At 42.6% G+C, this 16,893-nt stretch overlaps 1 protein-coding gene across 3 annotated transcripts in view; it reads right to left on the bottom strand.

Moving 5' to 3' along the window:
• The window catches only part of LOC105086568 (pseudouridine-5'-phosphatase), a 498,657-nt gene that overhangs the window by 372,559 nt on the left and 109,205 nt on the right, over positions 1–16,893 (bottom strand). For all 3 annotated transcript variants that reach the window (XR_010379551.1, XR_010379552.1, XR_010379553.1), the window contains exon 4: positions 5,516–6,718. The gene's annotated coding sequence lies outside the window, so the exon portion shown is untranslated. The remainder of the gene's footprint in view (positions 1–5,515; positions 6,719–16,893) is intronic.

Raw genomic sequence — 16,893 nt, 5'->3', positions numbered from 1 at the left:
ATGTTCATAGCAGCACTATGTACAACAGCCAAGAGATGAAAGCTACCTAAGTGTCAACCGACAGACAAATGAATAAAGATGCAGGATACATATACACATACACATAATGGAATACTACTCAGCCATAAAAAATGAAGCTGTGCCATTTGCAGCAACATGGATGGACTGGAAGGGCATTATGCTACGTGAAGTAAGTTACACACAGAGAGACAAATACTGTAAGATGTCACTTATATGTGAAATCTAAAAAAAAATACAACAAAGTAGTGAATATAACAAAAAGAGACGCCAACTGACAGATACAGAGAACAAACTAGTGGCGACCAGTGAGAAGAGGGGAGGGGGAGGGGCACAATCAGAGTGGGGGTAATTCAGAGGTATAAACCATTCGATATAACATAAATAAGCTACAAGAGTGTATTGTGCAACACAGAGAAGAAAGCCAGTATTTTATCATAACTATAAATGGAGTATAATCTTTAAAAAGGTTGAAATGCTATGTTGTACACCTGATGCTTATATAATATTGTACATCAACTATACCTTAATAAAACATAATAAACATTGATTAAAAAAATAACATGTAATGACGTCAACAGACACATCTAAGCCATGTAAGCATTTACGAGGTATACCTACGTATACGTACACACATGTAATGAAATGCCAATGTAGACACGCAGACATTCTGCAGGGTGTCACCGGGGACCAGGTGAGTCTCTTCAGTCAGTGTGATAATGGTAACACCCTCCTTCCTGCCTCGTCTGAAGTTCCTTTCTGCCCAGTCAGTGCTGCCATTTCTTGCTACAGGATGCGGTCTCAGTGGGGACTCCCAGTAGCTCCCCTAAAGGGTGAAGATGGGCTCTTAGGGGTGAAAACGCTTGCCATCTTTATACATAAAGCCCAGAGAGGCATGCAGTACCCAAACAGATACACAGTGTATTAAAATTCCATGGGAGGCAAAAGGTGCCATGACAAAAGAAAGCGTCTGAAAAATGGAAGGCACTCCTGTGTAAAGTCTTCCCTGATGCGTTCATTCTCAGTCTTGGCTGAAGACTCCTGCGTCCGGACCCCATTCCCCGAACTCAGCTCAGCTGTGACCATGGGAATGTCAGACGGAGGCTGTCCACACAGTGGTGTCTCCCCTCCACTAGGAAGTCTCCCAAAGCTTCCTTCTAATTTCCTCTTCATTTGCCAGAAACCAGCCCCATCTCTACTATAGGGAAGGTGTGAAATCACTGTTTCATGACTGAATGAACAACGCAGCCAAGAAATAGAAGTTCCGGAGAGAAATGGCACCAGGATGGAAGGTTTACGATGAGCCTAGAACTGTTCTGCTCATCTCGTTAACCCTCACAGCAACTGTGAGGGGGACGTGTGATGGCCATTCTCATTTTGTAAATGAGAACAAAAATGACACACAGACTCTAAGCCAAGAGTCCACGTTGACCCAGTTAGCACACGGAAGAGCCAGGAACATGGGGGGACTTGAACGCCCGGAGCCTGACCACTGCAGCATCCCTGCAGCCGGCACCGCCACGGTCCCCACCGGCAACACGGCGCTTGGAAGAAGGGCTGGCGAAGCTCAGAGAGGATAAACACGCCCCTCATCAATGAGACAAAAACGAGCTTCTGCGTCTGCAGAGAGGAAACCTACGTTCAAAGGGTCTGAAGTCTGCTAGGAATTAATAAAACATTTTAAAATGTACTCTGTAACTCGAGTACAAAGAGGAAAAACCAATTAATGATTCTGAGAGAGAGCGTGAAGAGAGACAATTACTACAATTGTGCACGTATTGAGGACTGCAACATTCTCGATGCTGCCAGGCTCACAAAATCCATTCCCCAGGCTAGGGAGCTGTGATTTTAACCAGCAATAGATGTGTCGGTCACCCCTGCTGGACCAGTGTTTTAATTTGGCAGGGTCTGCCTCTGAGAGATTAAAAAAAAAAAAAAGTCAAATAAAATAAAACACACATTCTCATTAAGTTGCCTAATTCCATAAACTGTGTTTGATTGAAATGCTATCCCCGCACGTCGGAGTCTATCAGAGCACTCACACACAATCAACTGAAGGCGCTCACAGCTGCAGGTATCAATGTCTCGTAGTTCGGTCTCATTTTCAGTCCACCCTTCCCTTTAGATTGAAGACAGTTCCATGAAGTCCGGTGCTTGGGTTAGATTCTATTATTTCTGCGACACGAACTCACGTCTGCGACATAACACAGGCACTCTGCAAAGTTCTAATTTTGTTACGCGGGTCCCAGAGTGTACGTCTAAGTGATTGCAGTCCCTCAAAGTGCAAACGTTCATGCCGTGAAATCGTGCTGGGGGAACGTGTCCTTTGCTTTTCCCACGGCCATTGCACAGGATCGCTTTGGCTTTATCTTCCCTTTTTCTTTTTAGTTCCGCACATGACGGCCTTTAGAGCGTCTGACATTTGCTTTGCGTGGTTGTTGCGGGTCTCTTCCTATGTTTTCTGAAAACTACAACCCAGGCCTGTCTGTGTGACTCCGTCTGGAGTTTCAGCCATGCCTGACAAACCAGGGCGTCTCACCTCTACCCTAAGTCTAAGAATAGCCATTCGCACAATTTCCCATGCACCGTTTAAGTCCCCTCCGGCAGGACAGAAAGCGCAAGCTTTCTCCGCCTGAGGGAGGAGTTGGGTATTGGGTGACGTTTGGCTGTCTGCTGCTTCTGTCCCGTTTTCCTCCACAAAGACCCCACAGCTGTTCCAGCCACGCAGGGATATGCAGTTCGCATTAGCGCACCTATCCTGGTGCTTTTTCAAGAACTGTGTTCCAGGCTGTGCACGGAGCACCTACCTCTGTGTCTGTCACAGGTAATGGGGAGCTTTATTTACTAGCAAGGTGCTCTAAAGGTTTTGCATGACACAGACAAACAAAAGGGTTTGGGGCTTTCCTGTGTTTGCAACGAGGTACTGATGAAGCAGCCAGGGATGAAACAGTGAGGAAGACCTTGCCTCCTCTCCCAAGACATTTATCACCTGCTTTTACAAATATTCCACGCAAGAACTCACGACTGCCATGCAACTTTGGAGTTTTTTTCTCCCAATACCATCCAATTTCAGTGCCTGGAACACAATGACGTCTGCTTGGACCGAGGCCAAAATCCAAAGAATCAGAAGCTAAACAACTGTCCTGTGTGTGATATTTGCTTACTTAAAAAAAAAAAAAAAAAAAAAAGTCAGTGCCTGTCTTTTTTTGCACCAAATAGTCTCAACCCAAGACTGTCTTCTTTGATTTAAGGCTCTTTCGGGTCACTGAAGTGTCATTTGGAAGATTGCTTCCTGACACATAATATTATGGCAATGGTCCCCCTAAAGCCCACGTCAGGATCCGCCGTGAGAGCTGTGGATTTATTTCCTTCCAAGCATTGTTTTAAAACAAGAGGCAGCAGAGAGGCTCTGGGTTATAAGAGGCTTAACGCAGCCCTAGGAATTTTTTTTCTACACACTTGAGAGGAGAGAGGTGGTTCGTAAATAGTCATTTAGAGAAACACTTCAAGGGACGCAGAAAAGACACATTTCTCTCATATCTGAGCACACGATTATACCCTGTGTCACCATATAAAGGGTGGCACCATATAAAGGGTGTGCCACCCTATAAATAAGAGGACAAGCAGAGGGCACTACAACGTCAGGGTTAAGGCCAGAATCCCAGAGAGCTGGATTCAAAGCTCAGCCCTGCCGCTCACCGGTTACAGCCGCCCGGTTTGTCCATTGGACTTTTTCAGCTCAGTCACCTCACAGGAAGCAAAACCGCCTGCCCCAAACGCAGTCGTGAGGACGAAATGTAAGAGCACGTGGAAAGGCAAGGAAGGAAGCGCAGCTGGCCGAATAAACCCAGCAGGCGGCACCGGTCGTTGCTCTCGGCACCGCTGTGCAGCAGTCGTACACAGAACACTCACCTCTGCCGTGCTGCGTGTAGCGCTCGGTACTTGGGACAGCTGGTGCGACGTGATAACTAATCGTACGTGTGGACTGAGTGGGCTGTGGGGCCCACTTGTCCACTCACACACTAGTCTAGAACGGGGGCGGGGTGGCGGGAGGCCCATCCTAGGAATAAAGGCAGACCCCACCTGCCCTTTGCAACAGATCTCTTCACAAACCCAGTTCGCCTCTAAACCCCAGTCACAACTGGGGGACACAATCTACTGTATCTGATAACGCGGAAGGGAGAATCACGCTGTCTGAGCACAGCGCACTTTCATGTGTTTAAGTGAATCTGAATGGGAAAGAATACCTCATTTTAAACGTTTTCTACTCAATGCCTGGAGCCCCAGGCAATAGATTTTGACCTAACCCAGCAACGACCCGCCACACACCAACCACTGAGTCATTCTGTACAATCCGGTTTTGGAAGGTATGCTATCACTTAAAGCTAAGAGCTGCTACCATCCTTACTTTGCATTGTGTAACGGTGCAAAATGCAAGAAGCTACCTGCACAGGGCATCTCAGTGGGGTCCCTGTGGGGAGGGGAGTGGGGGGCAGTGGACGGTGGATGGACTGAGCCCGGGTTCAGGCAAATCTGAGAGTGGAGGGAGTGTACCCAGGGAGTGACACGGCAGCACGCAGCACAGACCCGGCGTCTTCTACTTGGCCACGTGTGTTGGGCCTCTCTGCACTCATATTCTAAAATGCAACCTCCCAGGACAATCATTATTCATCTTTTCAAAGAAGGGGACAACCATTGCAAACTCAGCATTTCAGGATCTAATGGAGACCATACTAACTTAACAAGCCAAGCGTTTTATCCACAAAGTTACACTAGAGGAAAAGAATGATTTCAATGATGGATGGGGGCGGGAGGGGTAATCAGTGGATGTCACAGAAACCTCTGGGCTCAGACCCGGTCTTGCACCCCTAGGGTCAAGGTTGGACCCACCCACAGATGGTGGTCCAAGTTAATGGCACCACTTGGTGGATATATTTACAGAGACCACCACAGATGGTGAGCCTGGAGCTCTAAACGGCAGCCCCGGGTACAATTCTGGACGTGAATATACTCAAGGAGGCGTGAGAGAGGCCTTTTGAAGTCAGGATCAGCACCACTGTCTCAGTTCCTCCCTTAGAGAATTCTGAACATGGGTTCCATTAAAAGAAAAATCCAGCCACAAGACAGAGTCTTACTACTGCTTCTTGGAGACTTCAACCCCACATTACACCTCTTGGATGAGAATCAAAGCTTTCCCTGTACCTACCATCCCAAGAGCCCACAATATCAAGGTGAAAACCCTCCCCTCTGATTGTCTGAGCACGGAATACACACAAAATCATTAGCCACACAAAGGGCGTTTCAAACGTGAGCCAACATGGAACCATGCAAAACAGGGAAGATTCCCGTTTGTAAATTCTGATCACCACTCAGAGAGACTTTTCAGGGCTCATATCCTAGGCAACAGAAATGTGCTCTGTAAAAGGAACCTTCCCAGATGCATTTTCTATATTTGCCACAGTTAAGCTTACATGTAAACAAACGAAGAGTTTCTTACCTCTCTACCAAGTGGTCCCTCTGCAAATCGGCTCTCTGTTCTCCAAGTCACTCCAAGAACTGGCAGGAAGAACCAGATCTCATTGTGGGGACAGCGGGCTGCCCTCTTCACGTAAGGAGAGTAGAAACTTTACCATCGAGCCTTCGGGATGTAGGTGCAGAAGTGTCAGGCACAATTATCTAAACAGAGAGGGCTTTGTGCAAAACGTCGATGTCCCGCAAATAGGAAAATGGCATCTTTGACCGAGAATCAATAGCACACACATTCGTGGAATCTGTTCCCCATAATAAAGACCGTTTCTCTGTTGACACACATCGTTTCTGCTTTGAAGAATGATCGATGGGGTACATTTGAGACTGCAGAGTGCATTTATCCCAGCCAAGGGATAAATTATTATTTTTTTCCGTTGCGGTCTGAGCTTGTGCCGTTGGACACCTTGATCACTGAGGCAAGGGAGATAAAGCTATTTACAAACTCTCAGCAGCACTCAAGCTAGGACAGCACAGGGGTTGCGACCTGGGGCCTCTGCTTGGAGTTTCCACGTGATGTTGCTCGCAAGTCAGTGCCTCCATGACCCAGACGAAGGGAGATTCTTCATCAGCTGGGGCTAGAATTCTGAGGCCCTTATCCCGCCAGGCCACACAAAGTTTCCCCTGGCAAAGAGTCAGCACAATGGGAAAGACACAGGATCCATAGTGAGAATCTGAACCTGTGCTCCGTCATTTTGCAATATGGTGACCATGGACTTGACGGGACAGTGGCAAAGAACTGGGAAATTCTTTGCATTCCAGGGCCTGGTGATTGCCTGTCCTGGCAAAACGAGCTGTCAACATGGTTCAGCACCACCAGCCTGGACCCTGGCGTCTGGGGCCAGCGTCCCATGCTGTCTATGAAATGGTAACTTCACCAATGAGTCTTCATTCAGTAGGTGGCGCACTCAGTAGATGGCGATTAGACCTTGCTTAAAGGATTTTTTTTTAGGAAAACCCCATAGCTATGGGTTTTCAAGAACACTCCAGCAAGGGATAAAGCCCTATCTATCTTCTTTATTTTTCACACCAATTCTGTAGAGTGCACTGTGGCCCTTGGTACGTCACGAGATGCTAGAGGCCCTTTGTCATTTCAACGATTCCCCTGATGGAGCCCAAGACGGTCTTTACGCTGAATTTCATCTTCAGCTGGCAAGGCAACACAAAGTTTTTTCTAAAAGGAAAGGGAAAAGAACCAGAATCAACAATGGGAACATGTATCTGTTTTTCTCTGTTATTAAAATTATTGGAATAAAGAAAGGAACCTCAAGTTCAACTTCAGTTTTCCTTTGCTTTTAATAAATTTGTATCATTATCCAGATTGAATTCACCACTACGGACTGAGAAAACAGCAACAATTCACTCAATTTAGGTCAAATGCTGGTAATGATGTGTAATCAAAGGCAAATTATGTAACAAAAGGACAAAGGACAGCAATCCTCCCAGATTAAAAATGACAACAAAGTAGACATAACTAAACCAAAGGGGGAAAAAAACAACCTTCAAGAATCAATCCTGGACCATCTTAGCCAAGGGATATTTTTGCAGACTGGGATGGTAAGTCATGGCAGTACTATGAATCCACCAAGAGCAAAAAGGTACAACTTCTGGTTCTGGTCCGGCAGGAAGTGTGCTCTGTATCCCACAGTCTTGGTTTCCTGTCTCTTGACAAAACGGCTTGCATTCCATCCATTCCCAAGTCCATGCCCCAACCTCATGACCTCTGCACTTTACATGTCCAGCCTTGCACCTCCATTCAACTGCTAAACAGGACTTGGATCAGCTCAAAGCAAACACTGCCATGATCACATGTGAAGGGACAGGCAGAGCATAAGTATCTGAAGACAAGACACAAAAGCTCAAGACTCATGGCTGAGAGCTGCTTCTAGCTTAATATTAAGTTATTTAATATTGAGTGTTGTAAAACGTTAGAATGTTACAACATATATAATATAATCTAATAATTTATGTTATATTACACAATACTGCGTTATCTTCCAAAGTATGCCTTCCTGCAGCTACATCAGCAAGCATTTGACCACACAAATCAATACACCGTGAGTGAAACATTTCAAAATAAATACAGTGCAGGATTTGGGGAAAGTGCCTTCTTCTATTTTCCCTGGTTCTTCAGTCACAGTTAGTCACTGTCCTCCCCAGCCCTGATCTCGGTAACACTGACTAAAACAAACCCTCCATGATTCAGCCTTTCCTTGACACAGTGATGAAGGGAACAGGGTGAAATTGCTAATTACCGAGTTCTAGATTGTGAGTAAGTTTGTTCCACAAAATCCCCTTGTAGATAGAAATTTAAAAATGATTGCCACTGTTTAGCTGTTACCACTTTGGAAATAAAGACATTGTAATGGGTGTCACTCTACAGGCACAAAAGGCATATTTAAGGAATGGAGTATGAGGGTGGAAACAGGCATTCATGACAAATAAGGTCCCTGAATTCATCACGGGCGAGATATTCTTTGCTGTAAAAACATCGTTTGTGTAGTTGCGATCCTGCATGCAGTGCCTGCATATAAATGCTTAAAATGTGTTTTTAAATGCACCCACTCTTAGAACTATTTCATTCAGAGATGAAACACAGCCTCTGATCTGCTCGATCACCCTTCTCAGAGACAGATTTGGGCATTTCCAGGTGAGTGATACCCGTGAGTCGTGAGGTCAGTGATGGAAACTGATGCTGGGTTCAGCCTGCTGAAAACCAGGAGTGACTGATGGTCCAGGACTAGATAAAGCTTGGCCCCCGAGCTGGTCCTCACCCATGGTTTCAGGCTGAAAGACACATCTTGAACTCTGGTATCACTGCTCTGACTCTTGACTTATTTTTACCTCGTTTATTATTTTTCAGTATACATTTAAAATTTCCTCACAAAGTCTTTTCACTAATTTTTTTTCCCTATTCATTACTAATTCTTTATATTTTGGGGACTTCTGTGAAAGACATTTTCTAACAGGGTATGATCTAATTATTGCCAGCATATAGACAAGTAATAGTGAATATTTATGTTGTATCTAGCAACGTCAGTAAAACCATATTGAGTCTAAAAATGTATCTAAATATTCTTCGATGTTTGAGGTTTTTCAAGGTAGACAGTATATAAGTTCTGAAGGATAACAGCTCTTTTCTTTCTAATCTTCATACGTCTCATTTTATTCTTTTTCTCTTATATCATTGAGCTAGCCCTTTATACGACCATCACAAAGTTGGATTGAGGTGGTAATAGAAAGCATTCTTTTTCTTGATCTTAAACAGAAATAATTTGACCTTTTCACCATTAAATATGATGTTTCTACTCTTTTCTTGATAGGTATTTTTATCAGTGTAATTTCTAAGGATTTTTCCTTTTTAATAAGTCAGGAATAGATATTTTTATCAAACGATTTTTCTTAATCTATTAGGATGATTATATAGGTTTTTCCCTGGTAATTAATGGATTGATCTTCCCAATGTTAATCCAGGTTTGTATTTCTAGGATAAACTCAATTTTTTTCATGATTATTTTTCTTTATACATCGCTAGATTGATTTGTTAATATGCTGTTGAAGAGGTTTGTTCCTATATTTAATAGGATTTACTCTCCTTGGGTAATTTAGCTATTGCAGTTAGCTCATCTCATAAAATGACTTAAGTTTCTTATTTTTCTGTTCTCTGAGAGAGTTGTATTGGTTTGAAATGATTTGTTGATTGTTAAAACTAACATACAAGACTATCTGGTCGACATCCCGGAGAAGATGGCGGAGTAGAAGGACGCTCGCAGGTCACCCTCTCCCACAAATACACCAAGACCCACATTTACAGACCCACTCAGCCAACCAGAGCACCTGTGGAACTCCGACAGAACATCGCCCTCTTCAAAAGATAAAGATGCCAAAAATCTGGTAGGAGAAAAGGAAAAAAGAAAGAACAAAAGGCAAAGCAGCGCGGGACGGGTCCCGCGGGGAGGGAGCGGCAAAGGAGGACTGGCGCTCGCTCGCTGGGTCTCCCCTCTCCAACTGAGAGGCCAGTGGGACGGAGGGGGAGCCTCCAAGGCTCAGATCTGTACAGAGCAGCCCTTGACTGACAGAACTGAGTTAAACGGGCACAGAGCGTCCCCCCGACACCCAGCCTGAGACGCGGGCCGGCAGCGGCGGGAAGGGCCAGGCTGCACAAGCCGGGCGGAGGACGGAAGTGGCTGCACGGAGGCAGCCCCGGGGGAACGCAAGGGGCTGCGCGCCGTGGCTGTGGGTGCACAGGGCAGAACAACCTGGGCCCTCCATAAAACAGCAAGGTTGAGGTGCTCTCGGGGGAAGGGTGCGCACCCCCATCTCTGAAAACCCGCGGAAAGTTTTCGGGGGAAGAGGGGCGGGGCTCAGGCACAGCCGCCATATCCTCCGCGCTGAGCACCCAGGCGGGGGCGGGGGCGAAACCTGCATCCGCACGGAAGGGCTTAGCAGCCTCAAAGGCCAGACTGAGACTGGCCTGCAGCCCGGGGCAGACAGGATCCTTCCATCCTGGTCCCTCAGAGAACTTGCCCCACAAAGACAAACAAGGAGCTGGGTTTTGGCTCGGAGCAGGGACAGGGCTGTCCCTCGGTCTTCCCCGAGCCCACCCGCGGAGCGCCGACCAGGGCGGAGCGCGCAGCCGCACAGAGCAGCGGAGCTACCGGCGGCGGCGCAGGTACAGCGAGAGCGGCCCCCCGCCTTTCGGGCAGGAACACAGCCCCTGACCGAGGTGCTGGGAGGGGGCACGACCCGCCCTCCTACCCCGCCAGTCTGCAACATCTGACTGCGGCATCCGGAGGGGCAGCGACCCGCCGGCCCACAGCAGAGGAGAGCTGCACCTGACCCAGTGTTAGGAGGAGGCGCGATCTGCTTGCCGACAGGTGCTGGGAGCAGCACAGAAGAGGGCGCCAACGGAGGGCCTCTGAAAACAGCAAGCTGAGCTTCCAAAACAGGACGAAGACATAAAGACTTCACATTAAAAGCACACAGACTCCAGGAGAACACCGACAACCCCCCCCCCTTTTTTTTTAAATCTGTTTTTACCTGTTCTATTTTCTATTACTCTCTTAATTTTTACTTCTTAATTCATTTCTATTTCTCTCGGGTTTTGATGTCCTACTATTGATTAGACACAGGTTTCAAATACATCTATTCATCTCCCCCCCCCCTTTTTTTGTAAAGGTTTCAAAAGGACGTCTCAACCCGATTAATACTCTGCTTCAACTCACTCTTCTATTATTCACTATACACTGTTTTCAAACCCTCTTTCTACCTTCTTTTAAAATTCTTTCTCTCTCTCTCTTATTTTTTTTTCTTTTTTTCCTAAGTTCTATTCCTAAATAGGCATCAGATAGATAAAATCCTTAAGGTCCAAAATAGACAACTGATACTCCATAAACCACAGTGCCAAAGAGGTATGAGCAAGATGAAGAAGCAGAAAAACCTTTCCCAATTAAAAGAACAAGAGAAATCCCCTGAAAGAAAGATCAACGAAATAGACATCGATAGCCTACTAGATCAAGATTTCAAAAAAGGCGTGATCGAATTGCTGAAGGAATTAAAAGAGATAGTGTTTAGAGATATAAAATATGTCAAAAATGAAATTGAAGCTATAAAGAAGAGCCAAGTAGAATGGGTAAACTCATTGACAGAGATGAGGAATGATCTAATAGCTGTGCAAAGCCGACTAGATAATGCAGAGGAACGAATTAGTGATCTAGAAGACAGGGCAATAGAAAGCACCCATTCAGAAGAACTACAAGAGAAGCAAATAAAAAATAATGAAAATAGCATAAGGGACCTATGGGATAATATAAAGCGTCCCAATCTTCGCATAATAGGGGTCCCAGAAGGAGAAGAAAGATCAAAGGGGATTGAAAAGGTTTTTGAAGAAATCATGACTGAAAACTTCCCAAACTTAAAGAAGGAATCAGATATCCAAGTACAGGAAGCTCAGAGGGTCCCAAACAGGAAGAACCCAAATAGACCCACACTAAGACATATCATAATCAAGATGGCCAGAGTAAAGGATAAAGAAATGATTCTAAAGGCAGCAAGAGAAAAGCAAAGAGTAAGTTACAAGGGAACCCCCATAAGACTCTCAGCTGATTTCTCTACACAAACACTACAGGCCAGAAGGGAGTGGCAAGATATATTCAAAGCCCTGAATGAAAAAAAGATGCAGCCTAGGATCCTTTATCCAGCAAGGCTATCCTTGAGGATAGAAGGAGAAATAAAGAGTTTCACATACAAAAAAAAAAAGCTGCAGGAGTTTAGCAACACTAAACCCATGCTAAAAGAAATACTGAATGGGCTATTCTAAATAGAAAAGCAGCAGGATGCTACAGAAATGAGAAACACACAACTGGAAAGGCGATAACTCATGAATTACAAATAAAGTAAACATGAAATTATAAAAGAAGACATACAAATCACTGAGAGTGGGAGAGGGAGGCAGGGAAATATAGAATATTTTTTTCTTTCTTTTTTAAATTTTTTTAACAGTAGGATGGGTTTGAGATCATGTTACTATCAGTTTAATAAAAACAGTTATAGTAATGGGTTGATAGATTTACAAAAAAGGGTAACCACAAGCCAAAAATTTACAAAGGAGTCACAAAAATTAAATAAAATCCTCGATAATACAAAGGAAAATTACCAAACCACAAAAGGAAGAAGAAAGGAACAAAGAGGATATACCAATTCAACTGCAAAGATAAGTTCAAAATGGCAATAAACACACATCTATCATTAATTACTGTAAATGTTAATGGACTAAATGCTCCAGTCAAAAGACACAGAGTGGCAGACTGGATAATAAAGCAAGAACCTTCAATATGCTGCATACAAGAGACCCACTTTAGGGAGAAGGACACATATAGATTGAGAGTGAAAGGATGGAAAAGGATATTCCATACAAATGGAAAAGCCAAAAAAGCAGGTGTTGCAGTACTGATTTCAGACAAAATAGACTTTAAAACAAAGGCCATAAAGAAAGATAAAGAAGGACATTTTCTAATGATTAAAGGAGTGATACAAGATGAGGCTATTACACTTGTTAATATATATGCACCCAATATAGGAGCACCTAAGTACATAGAAGAATTACTAACAGAGATAAAGGGGGATATTGATGGGAATACAATCATAGTTGGAGATTTTAACACTGCATTAACATCACTAGACAGTTCTTCCAGACAGAAAATAAACAAGGCAACAGAGAAATTAAATACTACAATAGAAAAACTAGATTTGGTGGATATTTTCAGAGCATTACACCCCCCAAAAATAGGATATACATTCTTTTCAAGTGCACATGGAACATTTTCCAGGATCGATCATGTACTTGGGCACAAAAGAAACCTCAACAATTTTAAGAAGATAGAAATTATCTCAAGCATCTTTACTGACCACAATGCCATGAAACTGGAAATCAACAACAGAGAAATAAAGGAGAAAAAAAGGAAAGCATGGAGATTAAACAATATGTTATTGAAAAAACAATGGATCAATGAGGAAATCAAAGCTGAAATTAAAAAATACCTTGAGACAAATGATAATGAAAGCACAACCACTCAAAACCTATGGGACACAGCAAAGGCAGTGCTAAGAGGGAAGTTTATAGCGATACAGGCCTTCCTCAAAAAAGAAGAACAATCTCAAATAAACAATTTAACCCACCAACTGAATGAATTAGAAAAAGAAGAACAAAAAGCCCCAAAAAGCAGCAGAAGGAAGGAAATAATAAAGATCAGAGAGAAATTAAATACAATAGAGATTAACAAGACCATAGAAAAAATCAACCAAACCAAAAAAGCTGGTTTTTTGAAAAAGTAAATAAAATCGACAAACCTCTGGCCAAACTCACAAAGAAGAAAAAAGAGAGAGCACAAATTAGCAAAATAAGAAAGGAAAATGGAGAAATTACAACAAACAAAATAGAAATACAGAATATCATACGAGAATATTATGAAAAACTATATGGAACCAAACTGGATAACCTAGAGGAGATGGACAAGTTTCTGGAAACATACTGTCCACCAAAACTGAATCAAGAAGAATCTGAACACTTGAACAATCCGATCACTAGAAAGGAAATAGAAATAGCAATTAAAAACCTCCCTACAAATAAAAGTCCAGGACCGGACAGCTTCACCGGGGAATTCTACCAAACATACAAAGAAGAACTCATACCAGTCCTTGTCAAAATCTTCCAGACGATTGAAAAGGAGGGAATACTCCCAAACTCATTCTATGAAGCCACCATCACCCTGATACCAAAACCAGGCAAAGACACTACAAAAAAAGAGAATTATAGGCCAATATCACTGATGAACATAGACGCCAAAATCCTCACCAAAATTTTAGCAAATAGAATCCAACAACACATAAAAAAGATTATACATCATGACCAAGTGGGGTTCATCCCAGGGACACAAGGCTGGTTCAGCATACGCAAATCAATCAATGTAATACATCACATCAACAAGAGAAAGGACAAAAACCACATGATCATCTCAACAGATGCAGAAAAAGCATTTGATAAAAGTCAGCACCCATGTATGATAAAAACTCTCAGCACCGTGGGTATAGAGGGAGCATATCTCAACATCCTAAAAGCTATATATGACCAACCAACAGCCAGCATAGTACTCAACGGTGAAAAACTCAAAAGCTTCCCACTAAAATCTGGGACAAGACAAGGATGCCCACTATCACCACTCCTATTCAACATAGTCCTGGAAGTCCTAGCCACAGCAGTCAGGCAAGAGAAAGAAATAAAAGGGATCCAAATTGGAAAAGAAGAGGTAAAAGTGTCATTATATGCTGATGACATGTTACTATATATAGAAAACCCTAAAAGGTCCACACAAAAGCTACTAGAGCTGATTGAAGAATTCACCAAGGTAGCAGGTTACAAAATTAACGTTCAAAAATCAGTTGCATTTCTTTACACTAACGATAAATCAACAGAAGAAGAAAGTAAAGAAACAATCCCCTTGAAAATAGCACCCAAAGTAATAAAATATCTGGGAATAAATCTAACCAAGGAGGTGAAAGAATTATACACAGAAAACTATAAACCATTGATGAAGGAAATTAAAGAAGACTTTAAAAAATGGAAAGATATTCCATGCTCTTGGATTGGAAGAATCAATATTGTTAAAATGGTCACACTGCCCAAGGCAATCTACAGATTTAATGCAATCCATATCAAATTACCCAGGACATATTTCACAGAAGTAGAACAAATCATAATAAAATTTATATGGAACCATCAAAGACCTAGAATTGCCAAAGCATTACTGAAAAGAAAGAAAGAGGCTGGAGGAATAACTCTCCCAGACTTCAGACAATACTATAGAGCTACAGTCATCAAGACAGCATGGTATTGGTACCAAAACAGACATATAGACCAATGGAACAGGATAGAGAGCCCAGAAATGAACCCACAAACTTATGGTCAACTCATCTTCGACAAAGGAGGCAAGAATATACAATGGAATAAAGACAGTCTCTCCAGCAAATGGTGTTGGGAAACCTGGACAGCTGCATGTAAATCAATGAAGCTAGAACACTCCCTTACACCATATACAAAAATAAACTCAAAATGGATTAAAGACTTAAACATAAGACAAGATACAATAAACCTCCTAGAGGAAAACATAGGCAAAACATTATCTGACATACATTTCAAAAATTTTCTCCTAGAAGAAATAAAAGCAAGAATAAACAAATGGGACCTAATGGAACTTACAAGCTTCTGCACAGCAAAGGAAACCAGAAGTAAAACAAGAAGAAAACCTACGGAATGGGAGAAAATTTTTGCAAGTGAAACCGACAAAGGCTTGATCTCCAGAATATATAAGCAGCTCATATGACTCAATAAGAAAAAAATAAACAACCCAATCCAAAAATGGGCAGAAGACCTAAACAAGCAATTCTCCAAGGAAGACATACAAATGATCAAAAAGCACATGAAAAATGCTCAATATCACTAATTATCAGAGAAATGCAAATCAAAACTACAATGAGGTATCACCTCACACCAGTCAGAATGGCCGTCATTCAAAAATCCACAAATGACAAATGCTGGAGAGGCTGTGGAGAAAGGGGAACCCTCCTACACTGCTGGTGGGAATGCAGTTTGGTGCAGCCACTATGGAAAACAGTGTGGAGATTCCTCAAAAGACTAGGAATAGACTTACCATATGACCCAGGAATCCCACTCCTGGGCTTGTATCCAGAAGGAAATCTACTTCAGGATGACACCTGCACCCCAATGTTCATAGCAGCACTATTTACAATAGCCAAAACATGGAAACAGCCTAAATGTCCATCAACAAGTGACTGGATAAAGAAGAGGTGGTATATTTATACAATGGAATACTACTCAGCCATAAAAACCGACAACATAATGCCATTTGCAGCAACATGGATGCTCCTGGAGAATGTCATTCTAAGTGAAGTAAGCCAGGAAGAGAAAGAAAAATACCATATGAGATCGCTCATATGTGGAATCTAAAAAACAAAAAGAAAAACAAACAAACAAAAACAAAGCGTAAACAAAGGACAGAAATAGACTCACAGACAGAGAATACAGACTTGTGGGTACCAGGGGGTGGAGGGGGGAAGGGATAGACTGGGATTTCAAAATTGTAGAATAGACTACACTGTATAGCACAGGGAAATATACACAAAATGTTGTGATAACTCACAGAGAAAAAAATGTGACAATGAGTGTGTATATGTCCATGAATAATGGAAAAATTGTGCTGAACACTGGAATTTGACACAACATTGTAAAATGATTATAAATCAATAAAAAATGTTAAAAAAAAAAAAGACTATCTGTTCATAGGCCTTTCTTTGTGGAAAGACTGTTTTTAAACTACTGACTCAGTTTTTAGAGTTTATCTGTTCCTTCTTGAGGCCATTAAATTTTTCTAGGATTTTGAACTTCTAAGTGTTCAGATTTATTGCTGTAAAGCTGAAAATGCTATCACTTTATATTCTTCTTAATCTCTGCAGCATCTATGAAAAGATAGTTCTATCTTCAAAAGACAATTTATATTTGCCACCCCCCACCTTCTTCTCATTCCTTCCCTTCCCTTCCCTACCCCCAACTTCTATTCAGTCTTGCCAGAGGTTTCCCGTCTTCCCAGTTGATTCATTTTCATTAGGGCAAGTTTACTGCTCTTCCGTTAACTCCTTGTACTGTGTGCTCAACTGACCGATTTCCATCCTATTTTTCTTCTAATATGAACATTTAAGGCTTTAAATTTTCTTCTCAATACTGCTTTAGAGTAACCCCCCCCCTTTTTTTAAGTATATAGTGTTATGATTGTTTAT

Source organism: Camelus dromedarius, chromosome Y (assembly GCF_036321535.1).
Source record: "Camelus dromedarius isolate mCamDro1 chromosome Y, mCamDro1.pat, whole genome shotgun sequence".
NCBI lineage: Eukaryota > Metazoa > Chordata > Mammalia > Artiodactyla > Camelidae > Camelus > Camelus dromedarius.
This window is presented reverse-complemented; position numbering and strand designations above follow the sequence as displayed.